Genomic DNA, 17,844 nt, shown 5'->3' on the forward strand with positions numbered 1-17,844 from the left:
TATGCTGACACTGACTAGATACATTTGTTACCTGTAAACTTAAGACTCTTCCTGCTGAAGATCATTAGGATGGAAGAGAAAAGAAAGAGACCGGTTCTGCTTCTTTGAATACAATCAAAGTCAATTTTAAATATACTTAATATATTTAATTATGGTCATCGGAGCATAAGCACCTCATGCGATGAATGATTAAGGCCGTTTAAATAGATCTGTTGGAGAAGAGGAATGGCAATTATTTTGAATTAGTGATCAGCAAACAAGTCCTAAGTATTCCTTTGCACCAGTCCCGAGTATCTTCATTCCAGGAGGATTTCTGAGTTATGTTATTTGGTAAACTCCCAGCAGTGGGGTAATACAAGGAGTGCAGGATACAGCAAGCTGTCCTATCTGTGTGTGCATACCTCTTAGCTGCAGGAGCAGCAGAGACAAAAAAAACAGGGTAGAGATGAAAAAGTGCTCATGAAAAAAATGCAGATGAGAAATTTCTTTGGTAATCAAAAATAGCTCAATATACACAGAAAAATAGAGACACCAACTTCAGAAGAGCTCAGAACCACCATATTCACCTTAAGGTGATAGGTCTGAACATAAATCACACTACTCTCACACCATCTGCTATGCTTACCTACTACCTACCATTTTCTCTAATAGAGGAGACAGATCTTTTGTTTTGGCTCTCCCTCCTCTCCTCCTTTTGTCCTCCTGCCCCAAAATTCCACCCTAAACCTCAGACAGTTTGACTGAGACTGGTACTTCCCTGCAAAAAGTCCTGGTTTTGATATATTCAGCTAAATAAAAAGCTTTCTTGTAAGAGACATCCATCCTCAATCCTAACATTTTAAGACCAGTAGCATCCTGGTAAGGACAGTATAAAGTAGAATAGCATGCTGAATGGACTATACATTTTTTTCTACTGAGTTTAAGGGCATTTGAGGAATCTAGTAAATGATGCCATCAAGCACTGCCCGGAGAGAGAAGCTGCATGGGAACATATCAAGGTCACAGCAAACCTTACTCAGCTCTCGCTTCCCTCCATGCCCGCCCTCAGCTGCAGCTTAGCGTGGGATCCTGACAGCAGGAGGTTCCCACTACAGGCCTTTGGCTTCATCTCTCCGTCAGCCCCCGGTCTCTCAGTTCTTCTCAGGAACTCTCCACACACTCTGAGGAAGAAAGATCCCAGGCATTTGTTTGGGGCTCTGGGAGCCACTTGCCTCATTCCTTCTGAGGAAACAGCTGGAAAGTTGCCCTCAAAAACTCATTCGTAAGCTGCATCCTCTCCAAAAGTTTTATCAGCTGGCTCATTTCAAGCAGGTTTTTACAGAGCAATGGGAGAGCTGGACTGGATGAAAGAAATGGATCGATGCTTTTGCCTATCTCAGGCATCAGATTCTCCGACCCAAGTCATCCTTCACAAAGTCCCCAATTAAAACTTTTTACAGATGCAGAAACATACAGGTCACTTTTTCTTTCTTCCCATCTCACACTCCTGCCTTCAGAGTTTACAAAAAGTTACACATACTCTCTGTCTAGGAAAATGCATACAGTCACCTTTTCCTGCTTCTGTCTGAGAAATCACTGGAAAGACTATAAAGCTCTCAAGTCTGAAGGTTTTACCAAACCAAGGCACAATGACACTGATAATAAAGAACATAATGAAGAGAAGCACAGTTTTAAATATCTTCCCTTTTAGGGAAAAACAGAAGGAGAGAAAGTCAAGAATTCTCTTAGATCACAGGAGGATTATAAGAAAGGGGAAGAACTATTACAGTTAGAGACCAGTGTTGGCACAAAACCAAATGGGCATGAACTGGCTATGAACAAATTCAGTTTGGAAATTAGAAGCAGATTTCTAAACATCAGAGGACTGAGGTTCTTGAATGGTTTCCCAATAGGAAGCAAGAGGAGCAAAAGCTGTTTAATTTTGAGACAGAGACTGATAAATTTACTAAGGGAATCCTGCAACATAATTTCCTGCAATTACAGAAATGCTGTACTCTGTGATTCAGGAAGGCTCTTTCAGTCTTGCATACCTCCTCCTATGCTTAGCCAAGACAGGATAGATAAATAAAGCAAAAACAGACAAGGTACAATAGAACTGGAATGTTAGAGAGGCAGATAGAATAAAGGTGAGTCTGTTTTCTTTAGTAAGTAAATTTATGGAAGCTTTTTTGAGTGGCATTTATTCACCTGTAGGTACTTATGTATTTTCAGGTAAAAATTTGGATCATAAAGGAAGACTGAAACAGGAATAAAGTTCTGTGATATTCATGACCACCTGCAAAGACTAGTATGAAGGTGAACTCTCTCACCTATCACGCAATCATTTGATGACATCGTGAGAAATTATCTTCACAGACCTGCATTCAGGGGTTAAAGTTGTCAAAGGAACTGTAAAAAGAGGTAGGTAAGTGAGAAAATTAACAAAGAAAATCATCCAGAAAGAATACAAGCGAAACAAAGAAGTTTTTTAGCTGTGAAATGTGTGATGGGTATAGAAATAATCACCTGTCTTTTTCAGACTTGATTGAAATTTGTCTGGAAAGAAGTCTCAGAAAGCATTAAAAAGAGTCAGCAGGGAGAAATCTTTTCACATTCTATTTCTATATTGAAAAGACCACAATAATACCACCCTATTCTACACACAGGAAAAAAGCTAAACCCATGAAGCTGAAAAAGCATGAAAAATATAGCACTGTAACATAAGAAGTCATCTGTGAACTCTCCTGTAGCACATCTAACATGAGGTATTCATTCATTCCCACAAGTGGAGTCAGTGTTGATCTATAAGCTGCAGCTCCATATTACACATTTCAGTTTCATGATAAGCTGCAGTTCTGTATTACACATTTCAGCTTCATGCATTTAAGCCAGACAAACATTCCCAGGGGATTGAAAGAACCCGCTACAGTGAGTTGTGGTTCTATTTCGGATCATATCACAGCATAACAAATCAGAGTTTCAGACACTGGGATAAGGGGCTCAATAAAGCAAGTAGCATGATAACTTCATGTATATCCCTTCCACACACACAGCCATGTGTAGAATCAAATCCAGCTCAGGTCCTTCAAACTGTGCAACTACAAAGCAACAATCCCTCTCATACCTACAAGTATCCATTATTCATCAAAATACATATTCATAAATACACATTTACTACATATTGTACAGCAGTAGCTACCCAACCCTCTCCACACACACCAAGACTGTTTACCATATCTGATCTCTTTCATTTGAGAAAAAAGAAGAGAACATCAGTGTTTAATGCAGAAAGTTCTTTTGGTGGTGCTGGTTTGTTCTGTTGTTTTTTCATCTGTGCTCCATGCAAAATGGTCCTCAGAAGCAGAGTCACTAGATCTATTTGGTAATTCACCAGCTCCCTATGACTGCTATCCCACAAGACATTTTGAGTGCAGAGAATGCTGCACTGGCCCCATGTTGGTCTATCACATTTTTGGAATCAAAGATGGTTTGTAAATTAAATAAAACTTCCAAAAGAAAAAGTCACAACTTAATGGTTGGATTGTAAAACCAGCCATATAGCAAGTACCCTGTAGTAGAACTCCAGTCCTGTTGATCTTTGCTCTGGTTCCCAAAGAAATAATGTTAAAACATGCAAGGGCATTAAAAAACAGTTTCTCTTAATTAAAACATCTTACAGCACCCTGTGCAGATTAATAAGTTCTTCTGAAATATGAAATTACTTTTGTTAATAACCAAGTAAAGATGAGAGACAAGACTTTCAAGAGAGTTCAAATATTTCTGAGTTACAAGATGCTATATTTTCCTCAAGAATTTTGCACATTAGATGTTTGACTATTCATGTAATTTTGTTCTCAGGCCGAGAAATTGAAAATGTAACTCTGAGCTATTTTAATTGACTATGCCTTGGGACATGAAGTAAGTCAAAGTAGCAAGCATGAGCATAAGTCTCCAAACCCTCGCAGTCACACTTTCTTGTTCTCCCTATTGTGCTCAAAGTTGAACCACTGCAATAGTTGCCTTCTTTTCAGCTAATTAAGGTGCCTTGAAAAGAAAAATGAAACAGGGAAAAATAACTTGTCTGAAGTATGTTTTCATTTTTCCATTTTAATTTCACCTACAAGTCAGCCACCTTAAACATGACATTGGATAGCTGGCAAAATCACAACATGATTGACTAAAACCTAACATCACTAGAACTCATTGTTTGTTCTTGGATATCTTTTTAAGTGAAAAAAAAATTAAAAGGTTTTTCAATATAAATAAATCCCTGCAGGGCTTCCAATCCAAGCACTGTACAGTATTAGACAATGAAAGAACTGTAGGGAAGTGAACGAGAAAGTTGGAACTACCTGGCCAAGTTTCACTCTATAACCTGAGTAGCGTGTCATAAAAAAAAATAATCAGCATGAAGAGTGAAAAACAGCTTCCAGTACAAATGTATACTTTTACAATCAAGTTCTCCATAGACAGAAATTAAAGATTTTTTTTTCTAGAGAATATGACTAAAAGACAGTTGTTGTTTAAGTTTCAGGGAAAGGGGGAAGAAAACATATACAAACATAAGAATACAAAGTTTGCATACTGTTTAAAAACAGTACCTCTTTTTTAAATACAATATCCTGCCAAAAGGTTTAGTCTGTACTACAGTTAATACACATCCTTTCAGGTACTACAAGACCTCTGTTCCACTTTCACACATAGTCCCTCTGTCCCACCTTCCAGCCTGAAAGAAAGCATCTGCAGTTCACAGTCTTTGATTTCTAGCCCACATGCAACTTTCCAAAAGGCCTCTGAATCAGGAAACGAATGCAGAGCCTAAAAGCACAAGACTTGTGTAATGTAAGTGGAATACTGAAACAATCCTTTCTGGCGATTGAATGGTTCACAGGGCTGGTAATGGAATACAGTATGTCCTTTCACCAGGTCACTAGGCTTAATCCATTCTGAATAATGAACCAAAAACATTCCCATTTGATTGCTGTTCATGTGAAATGAATTGATCAAGGCTGTTCTGATATGTGAGGAAGTTTGCCACAACACTATTTGTCCCTTGAAACAAAAAGATCACAAGGACTTCTGCAGGCATAACCTAAACAGATTCAAGAAGCAGCCATCCCAAATCTAACTAGTAAGCCCCTTGTTGGCAATCTGATGATGCTGGCCAAAAAAATGAAGTTGAACAGAAAGATGCTAAACTTTGGGTTTGATCCTCTGACGACCAAAACACATTGCTAGAGAGCAGCACTGGAGGAGCCGACTCAGCCATGGTCCAAGGTATCACTTGTTCTGTGACTGAACAAAGGGACTGTAGTGGTCCAGGTCTGTCAGTTTAACAGCTTTCACCCAAACTAAATTAATTTTACCTTCTTAAAAAGAAAGCAAAAGAAACCTAAGTCATCAGTGAAGCTGTTCAAGATTTTTTGAAGACAATAATCCTTCAGCTTACTGCAATCTGCACTTAATAAATAGATGTGGGTGCCAAGAGGTAGTTCAGCCCCACCTGCCAGTGCACCTTTCTATTCCAGCAAACCCAGCTTCCTGCCTTTTAGCACACACAAATTTGGCACATTTAATCAAGTAACTGTTCATTTTTATAAAGTATTAAATTCCCAGAAAAAAATATTTTGCTTGCCTACCAGAAGACAAAAATTGAGCCTTTTGCATGTTTTCTTTAAAAAAAAAAACAACAAAACAACCAAACAAAAAACCCACAACCAAAACAGAAAAAAGCACTCGACCAACAAAAAAGTTGCCATCGTGATGCAAACACTAAAGTTTTTAACTTTATTTTGGGTCTCTTTCAGCTATTGTAAGATGTACTAAAACAAACAAACTCCTTCATCCACCCCTGTCTCCCTGCATCAAGTCCTGAACCTGAAAGTGTAGAATAATTCCCAGTCTGCTGTCAAAGGCACAAGCTGCCAGTATGAGAGTGAAGCACTGGTGTAGGCATGCACATACATGCTCACATACACACACAGTATTTGTAAAACCACTGCTGTAAGGGATTTGGTGTTTATTTTTTTAATTAACTGAAAATGATAACACAAGAGCTTTTCATTTGGCATGAGCATGGGTTTCATCAGCTGCAGAAAACATTCTTGTGGAGAAATAAAATTACAATGTTTCTTCATATACTTTCCAAAGATTTCAAAATAAACAGAGCTATATGATTATGCCAGTTAATAAACAGAGGTAGGTAAAGTTGCAGGTACATCTCGATACATCTAGAAAGAGGCCTGCACAGCTAGACCCACACTCAGGGTAATGTATCATATTGGCTAAATAACAAAATGCCCACTGAAAAAAAAAGTGAAGCACAAGTGAAAAGAATTGGGAAGGGCAGTTGCAAAGTGCCATTACTCTACCTGCTGCCCCTGGATATTGCATTGTACACAACATGGCATAAAAGACAGTTCATTATTTGATTCTCCTTCTGCCCATCCACATTTCTTACTGTGTCATGTTTCTCAAACAGAACAATGTGTGACAGCAGGAAACCAAAAGTGATGCAGAAAAAGACTTCAGAATTGCTTTTACTCTGTGCTCCACTTCAAAAGTCAGCAGTTGCACTGTGAAGCAGTTACACGCCACAACCCACCCCCTCCTCAAAGGGACAATTTAATAAGATGGTAATAAACAGTCCTGATTATAAAACTTATTCTTTCCAATGAAGGCACTGAGAAGTGCAACCCTTACTAAATAACAGTACTGACAGCTTCCAGTCTGTTTTTTTCTCACATAGAAACTTTACAATCCATGGTCTCCTGAATTTATCTGATTATAAAAAAAGGAGGTGGGAGGGTATCTCAGCAGGGCCTTATTTTGTCCCTAGGGATCTAAAAATTTTTACCTCTTTTCCCCATTTCATGCTACAAAACACATCAACTTGATATATACTTTTGCTTAAGTGCTCAGAAGATTATTTCACCGGTTTCAGGGCGTAGCAAAGAGAACAAAAGGGATTTCGCCATTGCTTTGGTTTACTGGCTGGCAAGGTCAATGCAGTATTTAAATGTGATAATTTAATGATATATTAGGTCACTACCATGTTTTTGTTAGTATAACTAAACTGGTAGAGTGCCTAAAAGTTTTTTAAAGACTTCTTATTCATTATTTTTTATGTTTAAGAAATAACACTCTCAATAATAGATGGAGATTAAGGAGAGATTGATCTTTTTTCAAGGATTCAGATGAATCTGGCTAAGAAGAAAAGAACTTTGGAACTACATACAAGAAAAGAAACTGCTTAGTCATCAATTGTCTCAGACACAAGATGACTGATGTACATATGTGAAGATGAAAATAAATTAATTCTTTGGAGGATGCTTATCCACACGAGCATTGACAGATCTGACGTAGACCCCCTGGAAGAGTCAGCACTAGCTGCATAGATGTATCTACTCCACTGAAATTATTCTTTGGGGAACACATTCCCGCATTAACTGCTTTCCATATCCACCTTCAGAGCTAAATTACAGTAAATGTTATTTACTTTCCTTCACCTTCTCTGCAAGTTAACATTTTTTGATCTTGCACAGGACAACATCTTGAGAGGTCTCCACTTGTAGAGATAAAATTGTCCCATGTGTAATGGAAAATGTGGAATTCCAAATGATTGCAAAAGTAGAACCAGGCAAATAAATCAGGCATAAAATCACATCTGTCACTGTTCAGTGCAAAAAACTATGAAATCTGTTATCAAAGCACAAGGCAGGTTACTATGCTATCAGCACAGCGAGCCTTTGATATGAAACTGAGGTTTTAAGTTGGGATCCTGGTTCTGTTATATGAGGCAAAAAGAAGCTTTACCTACAACACAGAATAAGGCCAGATTCACCTCAGTTATGTCAGCATCACAAGCCTTCCTAACTTGTGGCAACCGGCACTAAATGAAGCCAGAAAAATGCTAAGAGGAAGGATTTTGCAGTAGGCTTCATCAAGTAGACTATGATAAGATGCTCAAAGATGAATAAGCAACAAGAACCTGAAGTTCTCCAAACAGTGACCAAAACAAATTATATTAGAAACCAAACTGACAGCAATTTGTTAAGTAACCATGAGTCTCGTTCTAGATAGATTCACTTAGCAGAGTTACTGTCAGTGTAAGCAAGTAGTAGACAAGTGCTGCAAGGCACAGAATTTATAGCACTGCCAACATTTTAAGTATCTACTGGCAGGAAAAAAGATTAGTGGTCTGTAATGAAAAAAGCTATTCAAGGAAGCTCAATTTCTTTAATTTGGCATAAATATAGGGGGAGGATTCCTTTACATTTTAAATATCACACACACATGTCATATTAAGCTACAATTTTGGGAACTCTGCAGGAGTTAACTGTATGACCTCAGCATCAGCCACAGACAGACTTACATTGTTGACTCTCAGGTACAAAGTAACTCAAAGCAAAACACTTGGGAGCAAAATAAAACATACTGAAGTGAATTTCCATACCACACAGTAAAAATCAAATCAGGTATATCAAACAGTCTCCTCTATTTGTCAAGCAAAGATTTTAATTTGAAATATAAGCAAGTAAGAGAATTAAACTGAAACAACTTCAACTACCATATTAAACATGTAATTCAGACAAATTCTGAGGAGATGCAACTGCTAAGACCTTAGCTGAACATCAGTGACGGTGGAGGAGACACACTTTGAATGCACAAATTAGCTTCCTACCAAGGCAAGCATCTGCTAGGCTCAGATGTGTCTCAGAATGTCTGATAGCTCTATCACTCTCAATGAACTTGCTCCACTGCACAGGGGTTCAGTAAGTCCTGCACCTCACACAGTGGACAGCTGAGTAGTCCCATCAAGCAGTCTGCTGAAAGGGAATTCAAAGAGACTCCTCAGTAAGTTACTGAGACAGCAGTTAGACACTTGACTAATGCTTGCTAGTTTGGAGAGGAACTGAAGAGGGAAATCCTTCCTCTGATCTAGTAAATCATTTCAAAGGGCCATTCATACCTGGATGTCTTATGAACCTTGAGGAATATAAAGAAGTGGCTATTTTTTTCCTGAGAAACTACTAAGATCACAAGGATGCACTGCCCCATAATAACTGTTTAACTGTCTCTTGCAGGAATTAAAAGTTGACTTCTGTTCACTGATTCAGCAGAGGTAGTAGAACTCTAAACTTTTCAATGAGGCATAATAATTGAAAGTCAGAATGACTGCGTTCCATATGGTCATTCAGTTCCTTTAATCTGCTTTGCCCAGCATGCCTCACATTAAGGACTCAAAATCTGCAAATCTTTCCACTCCACTGCAAGTGATTTTTAAGTAACAGGAATACAGTCAGACAGAAACATCTTGTTCAAGGCACAACCAAAGCACCAGGTCACAACGGAAACATCAAGTTCTAACAGAGGTTGAATCAGAGGGAAAATTGGCAACTCTGATCCTTCTCTACTCACAAGAGAACTGCACTAGTTAAAATAATACCTTCATTCCTTTAAAAGCCTTTGAATTAAGGAAACCCAAATTCCTATTCCACAAAACCAGCTGAATATTATTATACATGCCAGGTTATGTGTAAGCAAGTAGACACACACAAAGATAAGGACATTTTATTGCTGTATATTCTAATTCTTTGTTATATGTGGGTAAAATAAGGCACAACTATCAATCTCTTGTACCTGTAGTGGTACTGGGATTTCTATGAGCAAAGCTGCCTGGACATGACCCTCCCCCTTACCTCAAACTACTTGAAAATATGCAGTTCAGTCATTAGGGTTTACCAGTCTTATTCAGCTTATAGGTCTCTAGCCTCTGCCACACATCTGTACTGGATACAAAGGATATGTTGTCATGTCAGATGTCTAACTCCAGCCTGCAACTTGATCAACACTGAGTGACAGTTCTTCCTCATCTCCCACATCACTACTGAAGTAACATTGTCATCAAGATATTCCACACTTTCCCTTCCCTTTTTAATCTACTCTGACCTCAAAAAATACTCCAGAAAAGATAAGAGGGTCATAACCAGGCTCTAATACATTTCTCTTTATAATTCAGATAATCTCTTTTAAAACAATCAAACAAAAAAACTGAACTGTCTCAAAACTTAAGGGAACAAAAACTCAAAACATTGGCTACTATAACTGGATACTGTGCACTGGAGCTTTCTGCACGTGTGAACAATTTCTGGTTTAATTGCTTAAAACATCTCGCCTCTACTCGATTTTTCTCTTGAATTTTTACCAGCTCCCCACTTCAGGGAGGCTGATGCCAGGTGCAGCAACAGCGCCCTCTGTCCACTGCAAGGGGAAATGGCATCTCGTGCCTCTGCCCTCCCGGGGCTGCCGATGGATTTAGTTAAATTTAAACAAATATATACAACATTTGCCCGGCGATACTTTGGCACGGGGATTCACAGTGATAACACAGTTTTTAAAAGTTTCTTATTTCTGTTGCACAAATATCAGTGCGTTTTAAAACTCTTTAACATGAGACTTGTTTTTACTCTGGAAAAGTAAGGGACAAGTCACTTCAAGATTCTTGAAAGTCTGGGGGTTTTTGTTTTGGTTTGGTTTGGGTTTTTTTGTGTGCGTGTGTTTCAAATCTCCCTCTTTAATCATCTCCGCGAGAAAAGCCAATTACAACCCATACTAGCTTTCTGTCCCCCCACATGCAAAAAGCACTTGCTGGTTTCTCCTTCCTCACTCTTGCAGCAAAGCGTCAATGTGGAAAGAGGATTTTAAAAAACAGGAGCACAAACATTCACAAATCCTCAAAGTTTTTCTACACTTTTATTTTGCCTCCATGTTTTCCCAGCTGCACTACTTAGAAGACCAAAAAAAAAAAAAATGGCTTGCAAAGAACATTAAAATTAAGAAAATGAAAAACTGCAACCCAAGGAGGAGGATGTGACTTTAGTTTGACTTACCAATTTTATCCAGCTGTATATTTTCCTACTTGCTTTTTACAGCGGCTGAGCTCAGTGCTCAGGAACGTCCATCCCGTGTCAGAGAGCCAGGCAGAGCGCTGATCCCCACGCTGGATGCTGCTGGGCTAGTGGAGCTGGGGTGCGTGCTGCTGCTCCTGCTGCGGCGGCAGCGGCTGCTGCTGCTGCTACGTGCGCTCCCTCGGACCCAGACCAGGAACTGCTTCCCATTCCCCAGCCCCGCTCCAGCGCTGCAGGCTGCGGGAGGCAGGGCCGGCCCCTGCTACTGTGCTGTGCCTTCTTAAAGGGACCAGCCCCGGCCTGGCAGGAGCGCACGGAGCCGGGAGCGACCGGCGCTGTTGGGGCCGGCGCGGCGAGGGGACGGGGGGGCTCACCGCCGCCACCCCCCGATAGCCATCGCCGTGCGAGGCGGCTTCCTACGTGCCTCGGGAGCAAGGACAACACTCTTCTACACAGCTTTCCTTTCAAGGCTTTCACGTGTTGCGGTTTTTAATTTTTGCTTACTTCACACCCTCCGCAACGCCGGTGGGGCAGGAGGCGGCGGGGGCTGCCCCATTCCCCAGGCCGTGGGCTCTGGGACCCTCGTGGGGTGCACTGCACCCACTCCAACCTCCCGCTCCGTGCCTTAAGCTGTGGCACACTGTCCTCAGCCCATGGTATGCAGCGGCACTGGGATCAGGGATATCCCTGGACATTCGGCTCAGTTTGACCTTAAGAGGTTTTATTACCTGTAATGGAGAGGATATGATTTAACTAAATAAAAAGCCCTCATTTCCTAGTTTTTCCTCTGCATCCTTTTTCTAGATAGCTTTAATCCCGTGTAAACCACTGTTTCTAGCATGTGTTCTGTTTTCTGACTTCCCTTTCAACTATATCTGATATTAATAGCTAGATTAACATGGGGGAGTTGTCTGCCTCGTGTGTGTTGCTGTCTGCAGTGGAAGAAACCACATTCTCTGTTAAATAGAAACACTGAAGTTCAGAGATAGTAATACCATCTGCAAAATCTCTCTCTCTCTTTTTTTTTAACTCATGGAAATATATGGTTTGCTCTCTGTATGTGTAAGTCATTTGTTTTCATTACGATAACTGAACTCTCATGATGACAACATCAATCAACACGTATCACAAGGCAAAGTCATATATACACATGAATATATGTATCTTTAGTGACACATCTAGAGAAAGCAAGTTACAGGGGAAAAATACTGTCTTCAAATTGGCAGGCCAAACCAAAGAAGATGAGGCCAAGTCACCACTGTCCTGTCCTCTCTGCCTTAGTTTACACCAATGCACAATAAGCACAGAATGGCTACAAACTGCTAGCAAGCCATGGTGTCCTTCTATTTCTTTGGTCTTATGGAGAAGGACATGGGTACAAAGCAATCCAGCCCTTTTAATGATAATTGCCCATCACAAACAGGCTCAGTAGGTATCCGCTAACTACTAGCATGTATACCTTCTGCCCCGTAAGCAAAGCAGCCATTTGGCCACATTACTAAATTATAATAGGCCACAGCACTATTAGCCTTGTATTAAACCACAGGGACCCATCAGCGTTTCTCTAGCATGAGCTGTATTATGTTCCTGCCTTTTTCAGCATAAAGCCTGGGAAAGTTTTATGCGATTTATACATGCAAACTACATGTGATTTACGGTAGAAAATCACATCCTCCCCTCCATTCACACATACCTGTTGTCCTATTAATCTTCATTTCCCACTCACATCTCTTCCCACCACTTTTTTCATCTCATCCTCCAAGTCCTTTCCCATTTATTCCCTGTTCCCCCTTCTGCCAGGTACATCTGTAGCTGATTTCTACCTTTTGAGCTCCACCTAACTGTCTTGATCCTCCCCTTCTCCCCTCTATACTCTCAGCTGCTCATTGGAAGAGGAAAGAAGAACTTAAAGGAGACCTGGGAAGGATAAACTGATTCCTTCTCTTCCATCTCTCCCCTTCCTCCAGCCAAGGTTCTGGAGCCAGAGAACTGTATGCAGCCCTAGAAACTAACTTGCAGCAGCAGGCCAAGGGACAAGGGTTAGGCAGGCACATGTCCAACGCTATCTCCCTTGTCACTTCAGCACAGTGAACCATTTATTATGATACAATGTAACCAAGGTAAATAGCCCTTGTCCATTAGTTAAAAGTTAACAAAACACCCATCTTGAAGACAAAGCTGGTCATCCATTCGATACTTTGGCTAAGGTTATTGGGATATGTTCAAAACAGGAAGAGTCCATCTATGAGACGACAGTGTAAGGTGCTGCAGTGGATGGGGAATTGAATGGCAAAGACACCAATGATGGAGAGAAACTGGGGCTGGGGGGAGCTAAAGTGATGCTCCATTGCTCTGCACACACAAAACAAGAACATGCAAACCACCAGAAAGTGCCTAGCAGGAAACAGGTTTGTGCCACTAGAAGAATGATCTAATCACCATAAATGTTAAGATAAAAAATGAATATCTGCTGTTCCTTACATATGTTGCTCCTTACTCTCCTCATAATCCCACGTGAAAGCTGGCCCTCTCTCACTGCAGCATCTGGATGTTCCATTGACAGAGCATTGTCTCATGGTTACAGCACAAGTCCTGGTTTCTATTACTGGCTGTAGGAGAAATGTGTAGTATATTAAATAAAGGACATAGAATTCAGATTCTGCTGCATGCTTCGATATTTAGTCATCAGTAAATGAAACTAGCTAAATCACTGGTTCTTTCTGTGACTTTGTTTCCCCAATAAAAAAGGTACATTAAACTCTGGTGTTACATATTTCTACTTACATTAGTAATGGCTTGGGATGAAAGCTGACAAAGAAGCCAGCATTTCATTATGAAATACTGAACTGGAGATACCTTAGTGAAAACTGAAGTGTTGCAGTTCGCAGAAATGTTTGATTCTGCAGAGTAATCCCCTTGGAGAAGAAGGGACATTTAATAGGAGCTATTTTGGTGTCTTAGCTTACAGAGGAGAGAAAAGCCAGAAGTCATGCCAAAGTTACCAAGAAAGAAAAAGCTGCATTTGTCTTTCTGAACAGTGTACCACATAAGGTCTACTTTTCAAGACAGCACAAACACACCTACAAAGGCAGCTCCTTCTGTCTTTAGGAATAAAATGATTAAAGAAATCACCTGCCTATTTTGACAAGCATTTTTAGGTAGCGAAGACCAAGGTCAAAGCCAAAAAGCTGTATATAAGGGCCCAGGATAGTAAGGAGTAAGACAAAAGGGGAAAGGGACATACAAAACCAAACAGATTATTTGCTGCTCAAAAGCAGATTCCCTTCAGAAGGCAGAAGCAAAAGCTCCTCCGAGATGTTGCTCCACCTCTGGAGATATAAACTCTTTGTTAGATCCCTCGTCAAAACAAAAGGACATGGATATATTAATCTAACAACAAAAGAGCCCATTGTGAGAGGAGACACAGTGCCAGGCTGCCTGCTCCATCCGACAATGAGATTAAACACCATGGCTCTGTGCACTTGGCTGCATGCCTTGCCTGACACCACCATCCAAGTGCAGCCACAGGGTCTGCAGCTCGGTCACCACAGGGTACAGAACCAGCAAGACTTTCATACCCTCTCCACAGAGTTTTTTTCTACATATCCTCTGGTCTCTGAAATGCCACACAATGTTTCCAGCATCTCTTGAGTGTGACATGTAGAGCAGTATTGCTACTATACACTGACATTGGATGTAACTCTGTGTTGGAACCATCACTATCCTTATTTATCAACAAACCACAGGAAATTACCTCCTATTTCTGAGGGGTTGAAATTAAGCATATATAGCTAATACAATAGAAATACATGTACATTCATTTTGTTAATGTAATTTTTCTAAAATTATTATTATCTTTTGGCTCAAACCACACCATCAGATCTAAGGGCTGGCTTCCACTCCCACTGACTGCCAGATGAATAAGAATGGAACTATGCTCCGATTCAGGGTTAAAGTTTCCAATTAAAGTTTTTCAATCCTAACAAACATCTTTAATGTGTTGATGCATGGTTTTGAGAGCTTGCTTGGAAATTTAAAAAAGTAGGGATCTGGACAATGCTCATCTGAAATAACATTCATTATTAATTAAACACTAAGACTGTTAATGCCACCAGATTGTTTTGCACTTGATGAATCATAATGCGTGCACATACCTGTGCATGCATGTATGCACTTACACATGAGTATTCATACAGATATTTGAGTGAAACTGTGACAGAACTTATTGCTGTTAAGGTTAGCTTGAATCTAATATATTGCTGGTGTCTTTCTTTTTCTGCAGCATTCCTGACACTGTGGAAAAATATGTTTTATTTAGCTGCCTCTACAAACCCAGCACAAACATATATTTTTGGTGAATTTATTTTCTCAATTTAAAAAAAATGTTCAAGGTAAATAAATTGGTTCCTAGAAACTAAACCTTATCAGATCTGCAAGAATTGTGCACTTAATGAAAGTTATGGCACACAGCATGAAGATAATTTCCTGACAATGCCTTAAGTCAATGTACTAGCTATCAAACTAATTCTACCAATTGTTGTTAGATAAAAATATTTGGTTTCCATTTTATAAAATGGCCCACACCACAGAATTTACATCAACTACAACTACATTAAAATCTGTATCCATCATAATAAGATGTAAGATGCTGGTTTGGACCTTCCTGGAGGCAGCACATTTCAATTTTCACCCATTTCCCTATGTTTTCCCTGTTTACAGCTCCTTCTCTTTCACTGGCTTCTCAAGCCCGTTATAATACTCACCCCTGTATTGCTTAAGATTTAGTGAGTGGTCTGCACAAGTTGTCTGCTGACAAGGGAGCATGCCAGACTGAAAGAAAAAAATCAGTATTTGCTGCCTCTTCGATAACAGCTATGGAAAGAGGAAGGATATTTGCCCTTCAAAAAGGAGACACTTAAAAGCTTTTAGAAAGTGAAAGTCTGCTTTACTCCAACTGAAGGGTAAAATAGAAAAAAAAAGTGACATTTTTACAGGAATTGTTTAATTTTTCCTTTTAGTTTTGCTTAGTATTTCTCAAACAGCTTCAAAGTGTATCTCTGTTTTCAGATAACAGCCCAACTCAAACCCAGATATCTGAAGGCATGAACACAGAGATGTCAGTGACTTCCAGGAAAATCAAAACAATGTCAATACAGGGAAAGGCAAAGGGAAAGAGAAAGGCTACTTCCACTTCTTATTCTGACACAGGGTCTAGGCCAGGTTCTTTACTCTGGTTGACATCTGGTTAGCACAAAACCAAAGTGAAGAACTAATGTCAGTTTTTGAACTGCCCTTCTAACTCTGTGGTTTATGAGCTGATGGAGGTATGTTAAAACTGATGCCAAGTTAAAACAGCCTTGGGATTTTGTAAATGATAATTGGTTACTAATGGATCCTGAAACAGCTGCTTAGCAGGCATGGAGCTCCAGCTAAATATCCTCCTCTTTACAGAACTGGGGACAGAGCTATCACACTGCTCCTATTCTAGCTAGGAAACTCACTTCCTTCGAAAATGACTTCAATATTGCCAGTTCCGTGTGCTTCTAAGTGCTTTGTAGCATCTCAGTCGAAAAAGGTACCTGGAGGAACAAGTCTTGGCTCCATCTCTGATGCTGGGCAGGGGACAACATTTGCTTACTGTGTATTCTTTGCAGAAGAGCCAGAAGGATTAGTTACCATTGGTGTGGCTTGCTAAACTCTGATTATTCATATTCTCTGAAGTTTACATGCAAACTAATCATCAGCACTGATCCCTTAGTAAGAAGCTGAAATCAACCAGGAAGGCAGTTGATCTTATTATAGCAATTAATTGCAAATGACATTTAGTTTCAGTATTTGATGGCCAGGCTCTTTATTCTGGCTTTGGGAGCTTTGGTGTTTTGGTTTGGTTTGTTTTTTCTGTGTTGTTTCGAGGTTTTTTCCCTTCCCTTCATTACACCACTGTTAAGCTGCCCTGATTTTTCTTAGACAGAACTTCCATCACATTGAATCTGTCCTATTTTGTGACACAGACTTTCCTGGAGAACACTTGACCTTCTTTACAGGCATTCCTGTAAGCTTAGGAGTCCTGGAAATGGGACAATGTTCCTACGGAAAGGTGGCTCCTTATTTCTATGCAAAGGATGCTGAATTGCTTTCTTGGAAATCTGCTTGACTGCAAGGGTGAGGACAGGAGAGAAAAAAGATGTAAGCCATCTTTGTTGTACTTGGCAAGAGTATTCAGTTTACTGGGAATGCAGAGCACCCATGCTCCAGTGAGGTGCTAAGCAGTATATGTAGGATTACCAGAAAGACTGGGTTGCTCTGGAGACACAAAATACATTGCTTTCTCTGTGAAGCAGTTGACTGAAGAGGGGCACACCCAGATTCTGCAAGGCTTAATTCTGTCGTGGTAGTCTGAGCCAGAGGGAGGCTTGGTGCGTGCCAAGAGAGCAGCACATATTTAACTAGGTAGTGGCCCTGATTCTGTGCAAGATGTTCATGCACAGAGTCTGGGCTCCTAGAACCATTGTTTGCTTCTAATCCGCTGCACATGCAGAAACTTGTCACCTAGAGGGATGTAGCTAATCAAGAATGAATTAGTCAGTTTTCCAGAAGACTTCAAAGATGTAAAATGGTAATGTTTTAAAATTATGGGGAGTAAATCTGTTCCTCTTGAATACATATTCATACATAGCTAGAGAACTGGAGCTGTGAGCAAAACATCACATTTCATTTCACATAATAGAACCTAAAGTTTAGCACTTGTATTTTCTGTATTGGTTGTCTGTGAGGTTGTAACAGTAGTGGAAAGCACTTAGGATATTGACAGAGGGAGAGTATCATGCCTGTGAAGACAGCTACAGGAAAGTTACTGCTCAGTGCATCAGAAGTATGACTATCTTTAATTCAGCCACACTTTACACTCATGAAAATACTGCTGCAGAGTTGGAGTCAGTAGGGAACTGGTTAATAG

The 17,844-nt window shown here is 40.1% G+C and overlaps 1 protein-coding gene across 4 annotated transcripts in view; it reads right to left on the reverse strand.

The window, feature by feature from the left end:
* DAAM2 (dishevelled associated activator of morphogenesis 2) overlaps positions 1–17,844 on the reverse strand; it is a 198,233-nt gene that overhangs the window by 162,164 nt on the left and 18,225 nt on the right. For 2 of the 4 annotated variants that reach the window (XM_064648458.1, XM_064648453.1), the window contains exon 1: positions 10,872–11,091. The exons of 1 other annotated variant lie outside the window; for it this stretch is intronic. The gene's annotated coding sequence lies outside the window, so the exon portion shown is untranslated. Of the gene's footprint in view, positions 1–9,680; positions 9,700–10,871; positions 11,092–17,844 lie in introns of those variants that run through there. One more of the 4 variants, XM_064648457.1, reaches the window with a different exon arrangement.

Source organism: Pseudopipra pipra, chromosome 3 (genome assembly GCF_036250125.1).
Source record: "Pseudopipra pipra isolate bDixPip1 chromosome 3, bDixPip1.hap1, whole genome shotgun sequence".
In the NCBI taxonomy this organism is placed as follows: Eukaryota; Metazoa; Chordata; class Aves; order Passeriformes; family Pipridae; genus Pseudopipra; species Pseudopipra pipra.